Raw genomic sequence first — 13,993 nt, forward strand, 5'->3', positions numbered from 1 at the left:
CTTTTTTTTCAAGATTTTTAGTTTCTTTGCGCTGGGTACGTAATTCCTCCTTTAGTTCTGAGAAATTTGATGGACTGAAGCCTTCTTCTCTCATCTCGTCGAAGTCATTCTCCGTCCAGCTTTGATCCGTTGCTGGCGATGAGCTGCGCTCCTTTGCCGGGGGAGATGTGCTCTTATTTTTTGAATTTCCAGCTTTTCTGCCCTGCTTTTTCCCCATCTTTGTGGTTTTATCTGCCTCTGGTCTTTGATGATGGTGATGTACTGATGGGGTTTTGGTGTAGGTGTCCTTCCTGTTTAATAGTTTTCCTTCTAACAGTCAGGACCCTCAGCTGTAGGTCTGTTGGAGATTGCTTGAGGTCCACTCCAGACCCTGTTTGCCTGGGTATCAGCAGCAGAGGCTGCAGAAGATAGAATATTTCTGAACAGCGAGTGTACCTGTCTGATTCTTGCTTTGGAAGCTTCCTCTCAGGGGTGTACTCCACCCTGTGAGGTGTGGGGTGTCAGACTGCCCCTAGTGGGGGATGTCTCCCAGTTAGGCTACTCAGGGGTCAGGGACCCACTTGAGCAGGCAGTCTGTCCCTTCTCAGATCTCAACCTCCGTGTTGGGAGATCCACTGCTCTCTTCAAAGCCGTCAGACAGAGTCGTTTGCGTCTGCAGAGGTTTCTGCCGCTTTTGTTGTTATCTGTGCCCTGTCCCCAGAGGTGGAGTCTACAGAGACAGGCAGGTTTCCTTGAGCTGCTGTGAGCTCCACCCAGTTGGAGCTTCCCAGCAGCTTTGTTTACCTACTTAAGCCTCAGCAATGGCGGGTGCCTCTCCGCCAGCCTCGCTGCTGCCTTGCTGGTAGATCACAGACTGCTGTGCTAGCAATGAGGGAGGCTCCGTGGGTGTGGGATCCTCCCGGCCAGGTGTGGGATATGATCTCCTGGTGTGCCTGTTGCTTAAAGCGCAATATTGGGGTGGGAGTTACCCGATTTTCCAGGTGTTGTGTGTCTCAGTTCTCCTGGCTAGGAAAAGGGATTCCCTTCCCCCTTGCGCTTCCCAGGTGAGGCAATGCCTCGCCCTGCTTCAGCTCTCGCTGGTCGGGCTGCAGCGGCTGACCAGCACCAATCGTCCGGCACTCCCCAGTGAGATGAACCCAGTACCTCAGTTGAAAATGCAGAAATCACCCGTCTTCTGTGTTGCTCGCGCTGGGAGTTGGAGACTGGAGCTGTTCCTATTCGGCCATCTTGCTCCGCCCTCCAGTTGGTATTTCAATTGGAGGAAATTTAATACAGGGTATAGTTACAAAAGTGTCAGAAGGCCTGGAGTGGCCAGAAGAGAAAAGTAAACTTCCTTGATTGGTATCTGCAGGAAGCCACCACCATCCTAGGCTAGAGGAGCAGGAGGGATATAGTGTAACCTACAGCCATGTTCCCCGCCCACCTGGAGCTGCTGGAGTCCCACTGCTGCTACTGCTACTTGGAACCACTGTTGAAGCTGCCTTGCAGAAATCTCTCGCCCATTTTCCTGACAGCATGGGAACCTTGGAGCCCAGAGCTACCTGCAGATGTTACAGAAGATAGAGAGCTCAGACAGCTGGGACAGATAGAGACAGGACACTGCGCTGCCAGGACAGCTGCTACTGCTGCTTTGCTAAAACCCACAAAACCTGCGCTGCTGCTGGAAACTTGCTGCAGGAACCCACGGCTCTACATCACTTTTTGTGACTGCTGCTAAAGGGAGTCACAGTATTAGCACCCCCAACCCCGGCCACCGAAAACTTTAAAAGGGTGTGAGTGATACGATTTGGCCGTGTCCCCACTCAAATCTCATATTGAATTGTAGCTCCAATAATTTCCACGTGTTGTGGGAGGGACCCTGTAGGAGATAATGGAATCATGGGGGCAGTTTCCCCCATACTGTTCTCCTGATAATGAATACCTATCACGAGATCTGATGATTTTATAAGGGGTTGCCCCTTTCGCTGGGCTCTCATTCTTTCTTGCCTGCTACCATGTAAAATGTCCCTTGCTCTTCTGCCATGATCGTGAGGTCTCTCCAGCCATAGGGAACTGTGAGTCCATTAAACCTCTTTTTCTTTATAAATTACCCAGTCTCAGGTATGTCTTTATCAGCAGCATAAAAACAGATTAATGCAGCAGGATTTTAGCTTTTTCCTTCCTTCACCTTCCAATCGCTTGCCAATGCCTGTCATTCTGAGAGTCTAATAGAAGCTAGCTGGTAAAGACATTTCTAGGCAAAATAGTTTTCAGGTGTCCAGCCCTCTCCTTTTCCTGTCATTAGTCTTTGGTAATCTCCAGATTTGTTGTTGTTGTTGATGTTGTTGACACGGAGTTTCGCTCTGCTGCCATGCTGGAGTGCAGTGGTGTGATCTCGGCTCACTGCGACTTCCACCTCCCGGGTTCAAGCGAGTCTCCTGCCTCAGCCTCCTGAGCAGCTGGGACTACAGGCATGTGCCACCACAGTCAGCTAATTTTTGTATTTTTAGTAGAGATGGAGTTTCACCATGTTGGCCAGGATGGTCTCGATCTGTTAACCTCGTGATCCACCTGCCTCGGCCTCCCAAAGCGCCAGGATTACAGCCACAAATGTTTTTTTTTAATGTTGTTTTCTGTTCTTTGTCTTCTACTCATTTTGAAACTAGAAAATATATTTCTGTTCTTTTAGTAATTAACCATAAAATTTGAACAGACTTTCTCATATAAATATTTTCTGGCAATGCCAAAATTTGTGTAATATCTCTATCCTCCCTGAATAAGAAGCAAAACATTGTCTTCAATGTACTCTCTCCTTCTCCTTTGTCATTACTGCTGTCTTGAACTTTAGTTCCACATTTTTAATCTATCTTTTTACTATGGTAAATATACATGAAATAAAGTTTGCCATTTTAGCAATTTTTAGATACACAATTCAATGACGTTATTGTATTCACAATGCTGTGCAATCATTATTTCTATCTACTTTCAAAACTTATTTATCACTCCAAGCAGAAACTCTACCCATTAAGAAATAATTCCCCATTATATCTATCCCCAGCCCCTGGTCACTTCTTATCTACTTCCTCTCTGTGTGAATTTGACCATTTTAGATATTTCATACATGGAATCATAGAATATTTGTCCTTTTGTGTCTGGCTTATTTCGCTTAGAAAAATGTTATCAAAGTTTATCTATGTTGTAGTCTGTAGAACTTCATTGCTCTTTATGGTTAATTACATTTCATTCCACTTATACGCCACATTTGATTTATCCATTCATCTGTCGATGGCCATTTGGGTTGCTTGTGCCTTTGGGCTATTGTGAAGTGCTGCAACAAATACTGGCATTCATGGAGGTGTAAAATGGTTCACATTTCAGTTTTGATTTGCATTTTTCTAATAACTAATGATGTTGGGCATCTTTCATGGGCTTATTGGACATTTATGTATCTTCTTTGGAGAAATGTCTATTCAACCCTGCCTGTTTTTAATTGGATTGTTTGCCTTTTTGTTGTAGAGTTGTAGTATTCTGGAATTCAAACACATGTCAGACATATGATGTCTGTATTTTGGAATTTAGACACATCAGATATATGATTTGCAAACACTTTCTTCTATTTTGTAGGTTGTCTTTTTCCTTTTTTTAACTTTTATTTTAGTTTTAGGGGTACATGTACAGGTTTGTTGTATGAGTAAACAGGATGTCACAGGGATTTGGTGTACAAATTATTTCATCACCCAGTTAATAAGCATTATACTGAATAAGTAGTTTTTGATCTTCACCCTTTTCCCACCCTAAACCCTCAAGTAGGCCCCAGTGTCTGTTGTTCCCTTCTTTGTATCCATATGTACTCAATGTTGAGCACCCACTTATAAATGAGAATAGTGGTATTTGGTTTTGTGCTCCTGTGTTAGTTTGCTTTGAATAATGACCTCCAGCTCCATCCATGTTGCTGCAAAGGAAATGATCTCCTTCTTTTTGCATAGTATTCCATGGGGTATATGTACCACATTTTCTTGTCCAGTCCACTATTGATGAGAATTTAGGTTGAGTCCACGTCCATGTCTTTGTTATTGTGGATAGTGTTGTGATGAGCATGTGCATGAACGTGAATTTTGTTGTTGTTGTTATTTTGAGACGAAGTCTTGCTCTGTCACCCAGGCTGGAATGCAATGGCCCAATCACCCCAACCTCCACCTCCCAGGTTCAAGCAATTATCCTGCCTCAGCCTCCGGAGAGTAACTGCGACGACAGGCTGCCATGCCCAGCTAATTATTATTATTATTATTTTTTTTTTTTTGTATTTTAGTAGAGACAGGGTTTTACCGTATTGCCCAGGCTGGTCTTGAACTCCTAAGCTCAGGCAATCTGCCCACCTCGGCCCCCAAAGTGCTGAGATTACAAACATGAGCCACTGCCCCCAACCCATGCATGTGAATTTATGGTAGAAGAATTTATATTCCTTTGGGTATATACCCAGTAATAAAATTTCTGGGTTAAATGGTAACTCTGTTTTAAGTTCTTTGAGAGATCACCAAATTGCTTTCCACAATGGCTGAACAAATTTAGATCACCACAGTGTATACGCCTTCCCTTTTCTCCACAAACGCAGCAGCATCTCTTATTTTTATCTTTTTTTTTTTTTTGCTTTTTAGTAATAGCCATTTTGACTGATGTGAGATAGTATATCATTGTGGTTTTGATTTGCATTTCTCTAATGGTTAGTGATGTTGAGCATTTTTTCACAAACTTATTAACCGCATGCATGTCTTCTTTTGAAAAATATCTGTTCATGTTTTTGTACATTTTTTAATGTGGTTGTTTGTTTTTTGCTTGTAAATCTGTTTAAGTTCCTTATAGATTTTGGACAGTTAGACCTTAGTCAGATGCATAGTTTGCAAAATTGTTTCTCATTCTGTGGACTGTACTTTTACTCTGTTGATAGTTTGTTTTGCTATGCAGAAGTTCTTTAGTTTAATCAGGTCCCTTTTTTTAATTTTTATTTTTATTGCAAGTACTTTTGGCATCTTTATCATGAAATCCTTGCTAGTTCCTCTGTCCAGAATGATATTTCTTAGGTGACCTTCAAGGGTTTTTATGCTTTTAAGTTTTACATTTAAGTATTTAATCCATCTTGAGTTGATTTTTGTATATGATGTGAGGAAGGGGTCCAGTTTCAATCTTCCACATATGCCTAGCCAGTTACGCCAGCACCATTTATTGAATAGGAAGGACTTTCCCCATTGCTTGTTTTTGTCAGCTTTGTGAAAGATCAGATGGTTGCAGGTGTGCAGCGTTATTTCTAGGCTCTCTATTCTGTTCCATTGGTGTATGTGTCTGTTTTTGTACCAGTACTGCACTGTTTTGGTTACTGTTTTTTCTTTCTTGATAGTATTCTTTAACATAAAAAAGTTTTAAATAATGATGAAGTCCAATTCATCTGTTTTTGTTGCTGTTGTTTTTGTTGTTGCTTGTGCTTTGGGTATCATATCTAAGAATCCATTGGCAAATTCATTGTCATTAAAATTTACCGGTATGCTTTTGTCTATGAGTTCTATGGTTTTAGTTGTCATTTTTAGGTCACAATCCATTTTGAGTTCATTTTTGTCTATGCTGTGCAGTAGGGGTCCAACTTCATTCTTTTGCCTATGGAGATGCAAAATTTGTTCCGTGACAATTTGTTGAAGAGACTCTTATTTTGTAGATATTTGACAAGTTTCTATATACAAGAAAACATCATCTATGGATAGATGTATATAGAATCACAACTGATATATATGTGTCGATCTTGTACCTGTAACTTGGCTAAATTTGTTTATTAGCTTTTCTACTTTTTTATATTAAAATCTTTATGTTTTTTTATAGTTACCATATTTTACAAATTACTTTGCTTATCATATTTTTCTTGTGTCACAATTTTCTTCTCTGGGTTTATTTTTTTTCTTGAGAGAATTTTTTTTGTTTTTTGTTTTTTTTTGGACACAAAGTCTCTCTCTCTGTCGCCCACACTGGAGTGTGGTGGCACAATCTCTGCAACCTCTGCCACCCGAGTTCAAGCGATTCATTTGTGTCAGCCTCCCGAGTAAGTGGGATTACAGGTGCTTGCCACTACACTTGGCTAATTTTTGTAATTTTAGTAGAGATGGGATTTCACCATCTTAGCCAGGCTGGTCTTGAACTCCTGACCTCGTGATTCACCTGATTCGACCTCCCAAAGTGCTGGGATTACAGGCATGAGCCACTGCACCCAGCCAAGAGAATTCTTTAATTTTTTTTTTTTTTTGAACAATAGCTTGGAATGAATTTCTACTTAACCAGTTAGTTTCTCTCAATACATTGAAAAATATATCTAAATTATTGTCTAACATTTACTGTTAATAATAGAAAGAATTCTATTAGTTTAATTAGAATACCTTTTCAATTAACCTATATTTCTCTCTGGTGACTTTGTAAGATCCTCTATGTTCTGTAATTTTAGTATAAAGTACATAGATTTGGATTTACTTATTCTGTTTGATCCTTAGCTCTTTTGTTTTTCAAAAGTGAAAGAACTTTTAAATATCTTTTCCAGTAATGCTTTTCATCATTTTCTCCATTTTATCTTCTGGAAACATTACCTAGACCAGCGGTCAACAAATTTTTCCTGCAAAGGGCCAAATAGATATTTTAGGCACTGCAGGCCATATAATTTCTGTTACAACTACTCAAGTCTGCCACTGTAGCAAATAGCACACATCGATGATGTGTAAATGAATGGACATGACTTTGTTCCAGTAAAATTTTATTTACAAAAAATAGGCTGTGGGCTGGATTTAGCCTGTAGGCTATAGTCTGCTGACCCTTAACTTAGACAAATACTTGTATCTTTTCATTTAACCTCCATGCTTACTTTTTACATATTTACATTTTTCTTCTCTTTATCTTGCTGTGACATATTCTGAGTGAATTATTCAAAGCAAGTATCCAACATCACTAATTATCTCTATGACTGTGTCCAGTCTAGAAATCTCATCCAGTAGACTTTTTAATTTCAATGACTACTTCTTCATTTCCAGTATTTCTCTTTGTAGCTCATCTCTGTCTTTTAATACATTGGTTGCTCCTTGTTAAATGTAACTTTTAGGCCAGGCACAGTGGCTCACACCTGTAATCCCAGCAGTTTGTGAGGCCAAGGTGGGCAGATCACTTGAGGTCAGGAGTTCAAGACCAGCCTGGCCAACATGGTGAAACTCCATCTCTACTAAAAATACAAAAAATCAGCTGGGTAGCAAACCACCATAGCACATGTAGACCTATGGTAGTCCCTGAACTCCCAACCATACTCACCAGGAATTTAACTTCATCTTGTAGTTGGAGGAAATGAGAAGTGCTGGAAGCTTTCTCTCATCGTGTAATAAGGTAAGCTTTTATTGAGAGCTGAGGAAGAAGAAGCTTTATGTATTGGCCTCATGCATCCTAAATGAAAATTCTGTTAAACTGAACTGGAGTGGGCAAGAGAGAGGAAATGGATTGTGATTCAAATGCCACACATTCGCACACTATTCTGTTGTAGTATGTTTTATTGAATAAATGTTTCTTCCTTTGCTATATACTTATAGAACTATTCCGAGACTTTAGGTGGTTGCTTGTTTCTTTTCCTCTTTTCAATAGTTTTCATCAGCTTTTCATGTTTCACTGGGGAGTGCATCCTCAGAGGTCATCACACTATCTTCTTGGAATTGGATCTCTTGAATTTCAGTTTTAGAGGTAAGATAATTTAATGATGGAAGAAGGGGCTTCAAGATGAATGACTAGAGGCATCTGATACTTGCCTCCTGTATAAAGAGGAAGCAAAAGAGTAAGTAGATAGTCACACTTCAAATAGATTCCCTAAGAGAAAACACTGGAATTCAACGCCGAAGTGACAGGAAACACGTAACACAAGGAACGAGAGAGAAGTGAGTCAGCCTGCTCGGCTGGAACTGGCTAGAATCTCAGAGAGGCTGCCTAATATGAGGACAGGGTAAGTGATTGACTCCCAGTGGTCCACATATATCAAAATATGCCTACAACATAAAGTAGAACATTTTCAGATAAGCAATCTATGAATGCACCTCAGAGAACTACAAAAGCAGGGTAAGCCCAAACCAAAAATAGTAGAAGAACTACTAAAAATTAGAGCAAAACTAAAGGATGTAGACATTTAAAAAATTTTAAATATCAATGAAACAAAAATTTGGTTTTTTGAAAAGATAAGCAAAATCAATGAACCACTAGATAGTCTAACCAAAAAAAAGAAGAAGATGATTCAGTTAAATAATATCAGTAGTGAAAAAAGTCATAACAACTGATAGCACAGAAATGCAAAAGATTATCAGAGATTATTGCTGACAATTGTACACTAACAAACTGAAAATGGATAAATATCTGGACATATACAATCAACCAAGAGATTGAATTAAAAAGAAATAGAAAACATGAACAGACAATAACAAGTAATAAGATTGAATCAGTAATGAAAAGCCTCTCAACAAAGAAAAGTCCAAGACTACATGGCTTTGCTGCCAATTCTAACAAATTTTCAAAGAAGAACTTTCACCAATTCTCCTAAACTATTCCATAAAATTGAAGAGGAAGGATTTCTCTCTAACTCATATTATGAGGTAAGCATTAGTCTAACACCAACAGACAAGCATGCAACAAAAAAGAAAACTAAAGGCCAGTATCCCTGATGAACATAGATACAAATATCCTCAACCAAATACAACAGCAATCCAAGATAATGTACCACGACCAAGTGGGATTTATGTCAGCAATGCAAAGATGGTTCAACATATGCAAATAAATAAGTGCTGTACATCACATCAACAGAATGAAGGACAAAAACCACATGCCTATCAATAGATGCAGATAAATTATTTTATGAAATTCAGCATCCCTTAATGGAAAAAAATTCTCAAAAAAGTAGGCATAGAACAAACATACTCAACTTAGTAAAGGCATATACGACTATCCCATAGCTAAAATTATACTGAATTTGGAAAAGCTGAAAGCCTTTCCACTAAGAATTGGAACAAGACAGGGAGGTCCACTTTCATCACTCATATTCAACATAGTATTGGAAATTCTAGCCAGAGAAATCAGGCAAGAGAAAGAAATAAAAGACATCCAAATTAGAAAAGAGGAAGTCAAATTGTCCCTCTTTGCAGACAATATGATCTTATATGTAGAAAAACCTGAAGAATCCACCTAAAGAACTATTAGAACTGATAAACAAATTCAGTGAAGTTGCAAGAGACAAAATCAACATGCAAAAAATCAGTAGTGTTTCTATACACCAATAATGAACTAGCAGAGAAAGAAATTAAGAAGACAATCCCATTTACAACAGCTATTTAAAAAACTAAAAAGAAATTAAGAAGACAATCCTATTTACAATACCTGTTTAAAAATCTAGAAATAAATATTGAACCAAAGCAGTAAAAAACCTATACAAGGAAAACCACAAAACACGGATGAAAGAAATTGAGGAGGACACCAACAAATGGAAAGGCATTCCATGTCCATGGATCAGAAGAATTAATATAATTAAAATTACCCTACTACTCAAACAACTATATGAATTCAATCCAATATTTATTAAAATATTAATATTATTTTACACAGAAGTAGAAGAAATAGCCCTAAAATTTGTATGGAAGAAAACAGAGCACAAATAGCCAAATCAATACTGAGCAAAAAGAGCAAAGCTGAGGGAATCACACTACCTGATTTCAAAATATAGTATAGTAATAAAAATGCATGATATTGGTATAAAAACAAACACATAAACCAATGGAACAGAATAGAGAATCCAGAAATTCACCCACATATTTAGACAACTGATTTTTGACAAAGGAAACAAGAACATACATTGGGGAAAGGACATCCTTTTTAACAAAGGGTGCTGAGAAAATTAAAACCCCACAGCTGGGCACAGTGGCTTACACCTGTAATCGCAGCACTTTGGGAGGTCAAGGTAGGTGGATCACAAGGTAAAGAGATCAAGACCATCCTGACCAACATGGTGGAACCCCATCTCTACTAAAATACAAAAATTAGCTAAGCATGGTAGTGCACACCTGTAGTCCCAGCTACTGCGGAGGCTGAAGCAGGAGAATCACTGGAACCTGGGAGGTGGAGGTTGCAGTAAGCCAAGATCATGCCACTGCACTCCAGGCTGGAGACAGAGCCAGACTCTGTCTCAAAAAAAAAAAATTGAAAACAAAAAATAAATTCCACATGCAGAAGAATAAAACTGGACTCCTGTCTCTCACCATATACAAAATCAAAACAAGATGGATTTAAAATTTAAATGTAAGATCTGAAACTGTAAAACCACTAGAAGAAAACATAGAGGCCAGGCGCAGTGGCTCATGCTTGCAATCCCAGCACTTTGGGAGACTGAGGCAGGTGGATAACTTGGGGTTGGGTGTTTGAGGCTAGCCTAACCAACATAGAGAAACCCCATCTCTGCTAAAAATACAAAATTAGCTGGACATGGTGGCATATGCCTGTAATCCCACCTACTTGGGAGGCTGAGGCAGGAGAATCGCTTGAACCCAGGAGGTGGAGGTTGCAGTGAGCCGAGATTGTGCCATTGCACTCCAGGCTGGGCAACAAGAGCAAAACTCCATCTCAAAAAGCAAACAAACAAAAAAGAAAACATAGAAGAGATACCTCAGGACATTAGTCGAAGCATAGATTTTATGGTTAAGACCTCAAAAAGCACAGTCAACAAAACCAAAAATAAATAGGACCATATTAATCTACGAAGCTTCTCCACAGCAAAGGAAGCAATCAACAGAATGTAGAGACAACATGTTGAATGGGAGAAAATATGTGCAAGCTCTTTATCAGACAAGGTACTAACATCCACAATATACAAGGAACTCAAACAACTCAACAGTAAAGAAACAAATAATCTCATTAAAAAGTGGGCAAAGGACATGAATAGCTATTTCTCAAGAGAAGGCCTACAAAATGCTGACAGGTGTATAAAAGCATCCTCAACATTAGTAATCATCAGGAAAATGCAAATCAGAACCACAAAGGCAAAAAAATAACAAATGTTGGCAAGGATGCAGAGCAAGGGGAACGCTTATACAGTGTTGGAGGGAGTGTAAATTAGTACAGCCACTCTTAAAAACAGCATAGAGATTTCTCAAAAAACTAAAAACAGAATTACTGTATGATTCACCAATACCACTACTGGGTACTTATCCAATGTAAGTAAATCATTACACAAAAGCAATACCTGTACTCCCATGTTTATTGCAGCATTATTCACAATAGCAAAGATATGGAAACAGATGGAAACAACCTAAGTGTCTATCAATAGACAAATGGATAAAGAAAATGTGGTATATGCACATATTAGAATGCTACTTGGCCATAAAAACATAAATAAAATCATGTAATTTGCAGCAACATGGATGGAACTGGAGGTCATTAGGTTAAGTGAAATAGACCAGGCACAGCAAGACCAATATTGCATGCTCTTATTCATATATGGAAGTTAAAGTATTTGATCTCATGGAGTTAGGGAGTAGAATGATAGCTACTAGAGGCTGGGAAGGGTGTGTGGGTTGGAGGAAGGAGGAGGAAGAGAAGTTGGTTAATGGGTACAAACACACAGAAAGAAGTAAGTTCTAGTGTTTGATAGCAGAGTAGGGTGACTATAGTTAATAATGTATTGTTTTTTTCTTTCTTTCTTTCTTTTTTTTTTTTGAGACAGAGTCTCGCTCTGTCGCCCAAGCTGGAGTGCAGTGGCACAATCTTGGCTCACTGCAAGCTCCGCCTCCCGGGTTCACGCCATTCTCCTGCCTCAGCCTCCTGAGTAGCTGGGACTACAAGCGCCCGACACCACGCCCGGCTAATTTTTTTTTTTTTTTTTTTTTTTTTGTACTTTAGTAGAGACGGGGTTTCACCGTGTTAGCCAGGATGGTCTCGATCTCCTGACCTTGTGATCCGCCCGTGTTGGCCTCCCAAAGTGCTGGGATTACAGGCATGAGCCACCGCGCCAGGTTGTATTATATTATTTCAAAATAGCTAAAAGAGTGAACTTGAAATGTTCCCAACACATAGAAAATGACAAATGATACTATCCTAAATACTCTGACTTGATTATTATACATTCTATGCTTGCAACTAAATATCACATGAACCCCATAAATATGTCCAAATATTATGTAATAATTTAAAAAAAGATAATGTAATGATCCAAAACTAATATCAGTGACTTTAGTTTTTGTATCCCATTGATTTATTGTCATATTCCTATTATTTAAGGCATTGTGACAAAGGGTATTTATTTCTCTGCTACCCATTCCATTTAAAGAAAAGAAAAATTACACTAACACCTTTTGGCATCAGATCTCACCAAATATCTTTATTCCCATTTAGTCCTCTACCATTAAATTTCCAAAAGAGGGCAGAACAGATTGGTATCAGAAAAGAAAGAAAAAAGTTATATTTCCATAAATGACCCATTAAAAGGTACATTTGTGCTAATAAGCAGCTGTGTAATCTCAGGTTTATGATAGGGATTACAAGAGTCTAAAAAATAAGTTTGTATCTCCAAGACCAACTAGTCATTTCCAGTAATTAAGATAATCCAGCAGAATCTTTAGACAAGCCAGGATCATATAATTCTACACTTAGAAGTGATCTTACTGGACAATTGGTTCAGCCATTTCACTTGCAGCAGCAAATACAGAATATGAATTGTGTCATATATGAGACCAAATTCACATCTTCTTGATCAAAGATTACTATAACTTACTCTACTATTCTGCTTGTTCTAGCTATCTGTTGTACTCAATTTATGGCTATGCTAATACAATGTGGTGGAAAAGTTCATTTTTATCTGGTTATGTTGAGTGAATGAGGATACATCTGGGAAGCTCCCGGCTCCTATAACTTATTTTTAATGTATAATCTAAAAAGTCCAATTTTGCATTAGTGACATCTAGCTTGATATCTCTTCTATTTCTTCATTGCTATTTTCTAAGTCTCTATAATTTGGACGCCATATATTATGACTCTTTTTCATATTGACTTTTGTAGTTTTACCACCTTTAATTCATTGCTATTATTGGTTCATCTTGAACAGTATTTGCAATGAAAATTAACTCCTCCAAATTTGTTGGCATGATTTTTCTATCCTTTTCCAACTAACTATTATTGAATAAGACATATAACAACCTTTTCCCTGATTATATTTTTCTCAGTTGGTTATATAGCGTTCTATCATTACCTTTCCATTTATAGCAATTCATTCACTTCCAAACTAAAGGACTGCCAAGTAAAATTTTACAAATAAAATTTCACATAAAAATAAACTTAGTTGCATTTTATACATGTAAATAATATGTGTATGTTACTAATGTATCTTTCTATTTTCAAAGTAATTCCAGCTTGTATGAGATCAGAGCATGGTGGCATCAATTAAAATGTTTTAATTCATTGCCTACTTAATCACTTTACAATGTATGCATATATCAAAACATCACATTGTACTTCTTAAATATACCATTTTTATTTGTCAAGTATACTTCAATAAAGCTGGAGTAGTGGAATTTCAACCCATCCCTCCAAAACCCTTTTTCCTGCTGTATATTTGTTAATGAATGTATCACCTTCTAATATAGTATATTTGTTCTTATTTTTTTGTGACTAGCTTACTGATTTTCTTTCTTTTAATTTTTTGGCTTAAATGTAATTTCCATGGGGGCAGGGCTCTTTATCTAAATTGTTGACTAATGTATTTTCTGTGGCTAGGATAGGGATCGGATTTGTTGAATGATTTGATTATGTTTATTGACCACTATGTTTAAGGGACTGGGCTTAGCTGATAAATGAAAAAGAAGGTGGAAGCCTGAATATATATAGTTTTAAAATGCATTTGATAAGCTTAACCTCTATAGTAGCACTTCAGGAAAACATCAGCAACAGAATCAGATGTGGATCCCTTTGTTTTCAAATGTATTGAAGA

At 38.1% G+C, this 13,993-nt stretch overlaps 1 long non-coding RNA gene across 1 annotated transcript in view; it reads left to right on the forward strand.

The window, feature by feature from the left end:
- Positions 1-2,009: 2,009 nt before the first annotated feature.
- LOC112625244 overlaps positions 2,010-13,993 on the forward strand; it is a 35,663-nt gene continuing 23,679 nt past the window's right edge. The window contains exons 1-2 of the long non-coding RNA XR_003119548.1: positions 2,010-2,054; positions 7,630-7,725. This is a non-coding gene — a long non-coding RNA (uncharacterized LOC112625244). The remainder of the gene's footprint in view (positions 2,055-7,629; positions 7,726-13,993) is intronic.

The sequence above is a fragment of the Theropithecus gelada genome, chromosome 5 (assembly GCF_003255815.1).
Source record: "Theropithecus gelada isolate Dixy chromosome 5, Tgel_1.0, whole genome shotgun sequence".
In the NCBI taxonomy this organism is placed as follows: Eukaryota; Metazoa; Chordata; class Mammalia; order Primates; family Cercopithecidae; genus Theropithecus; species Theropithecus gelada.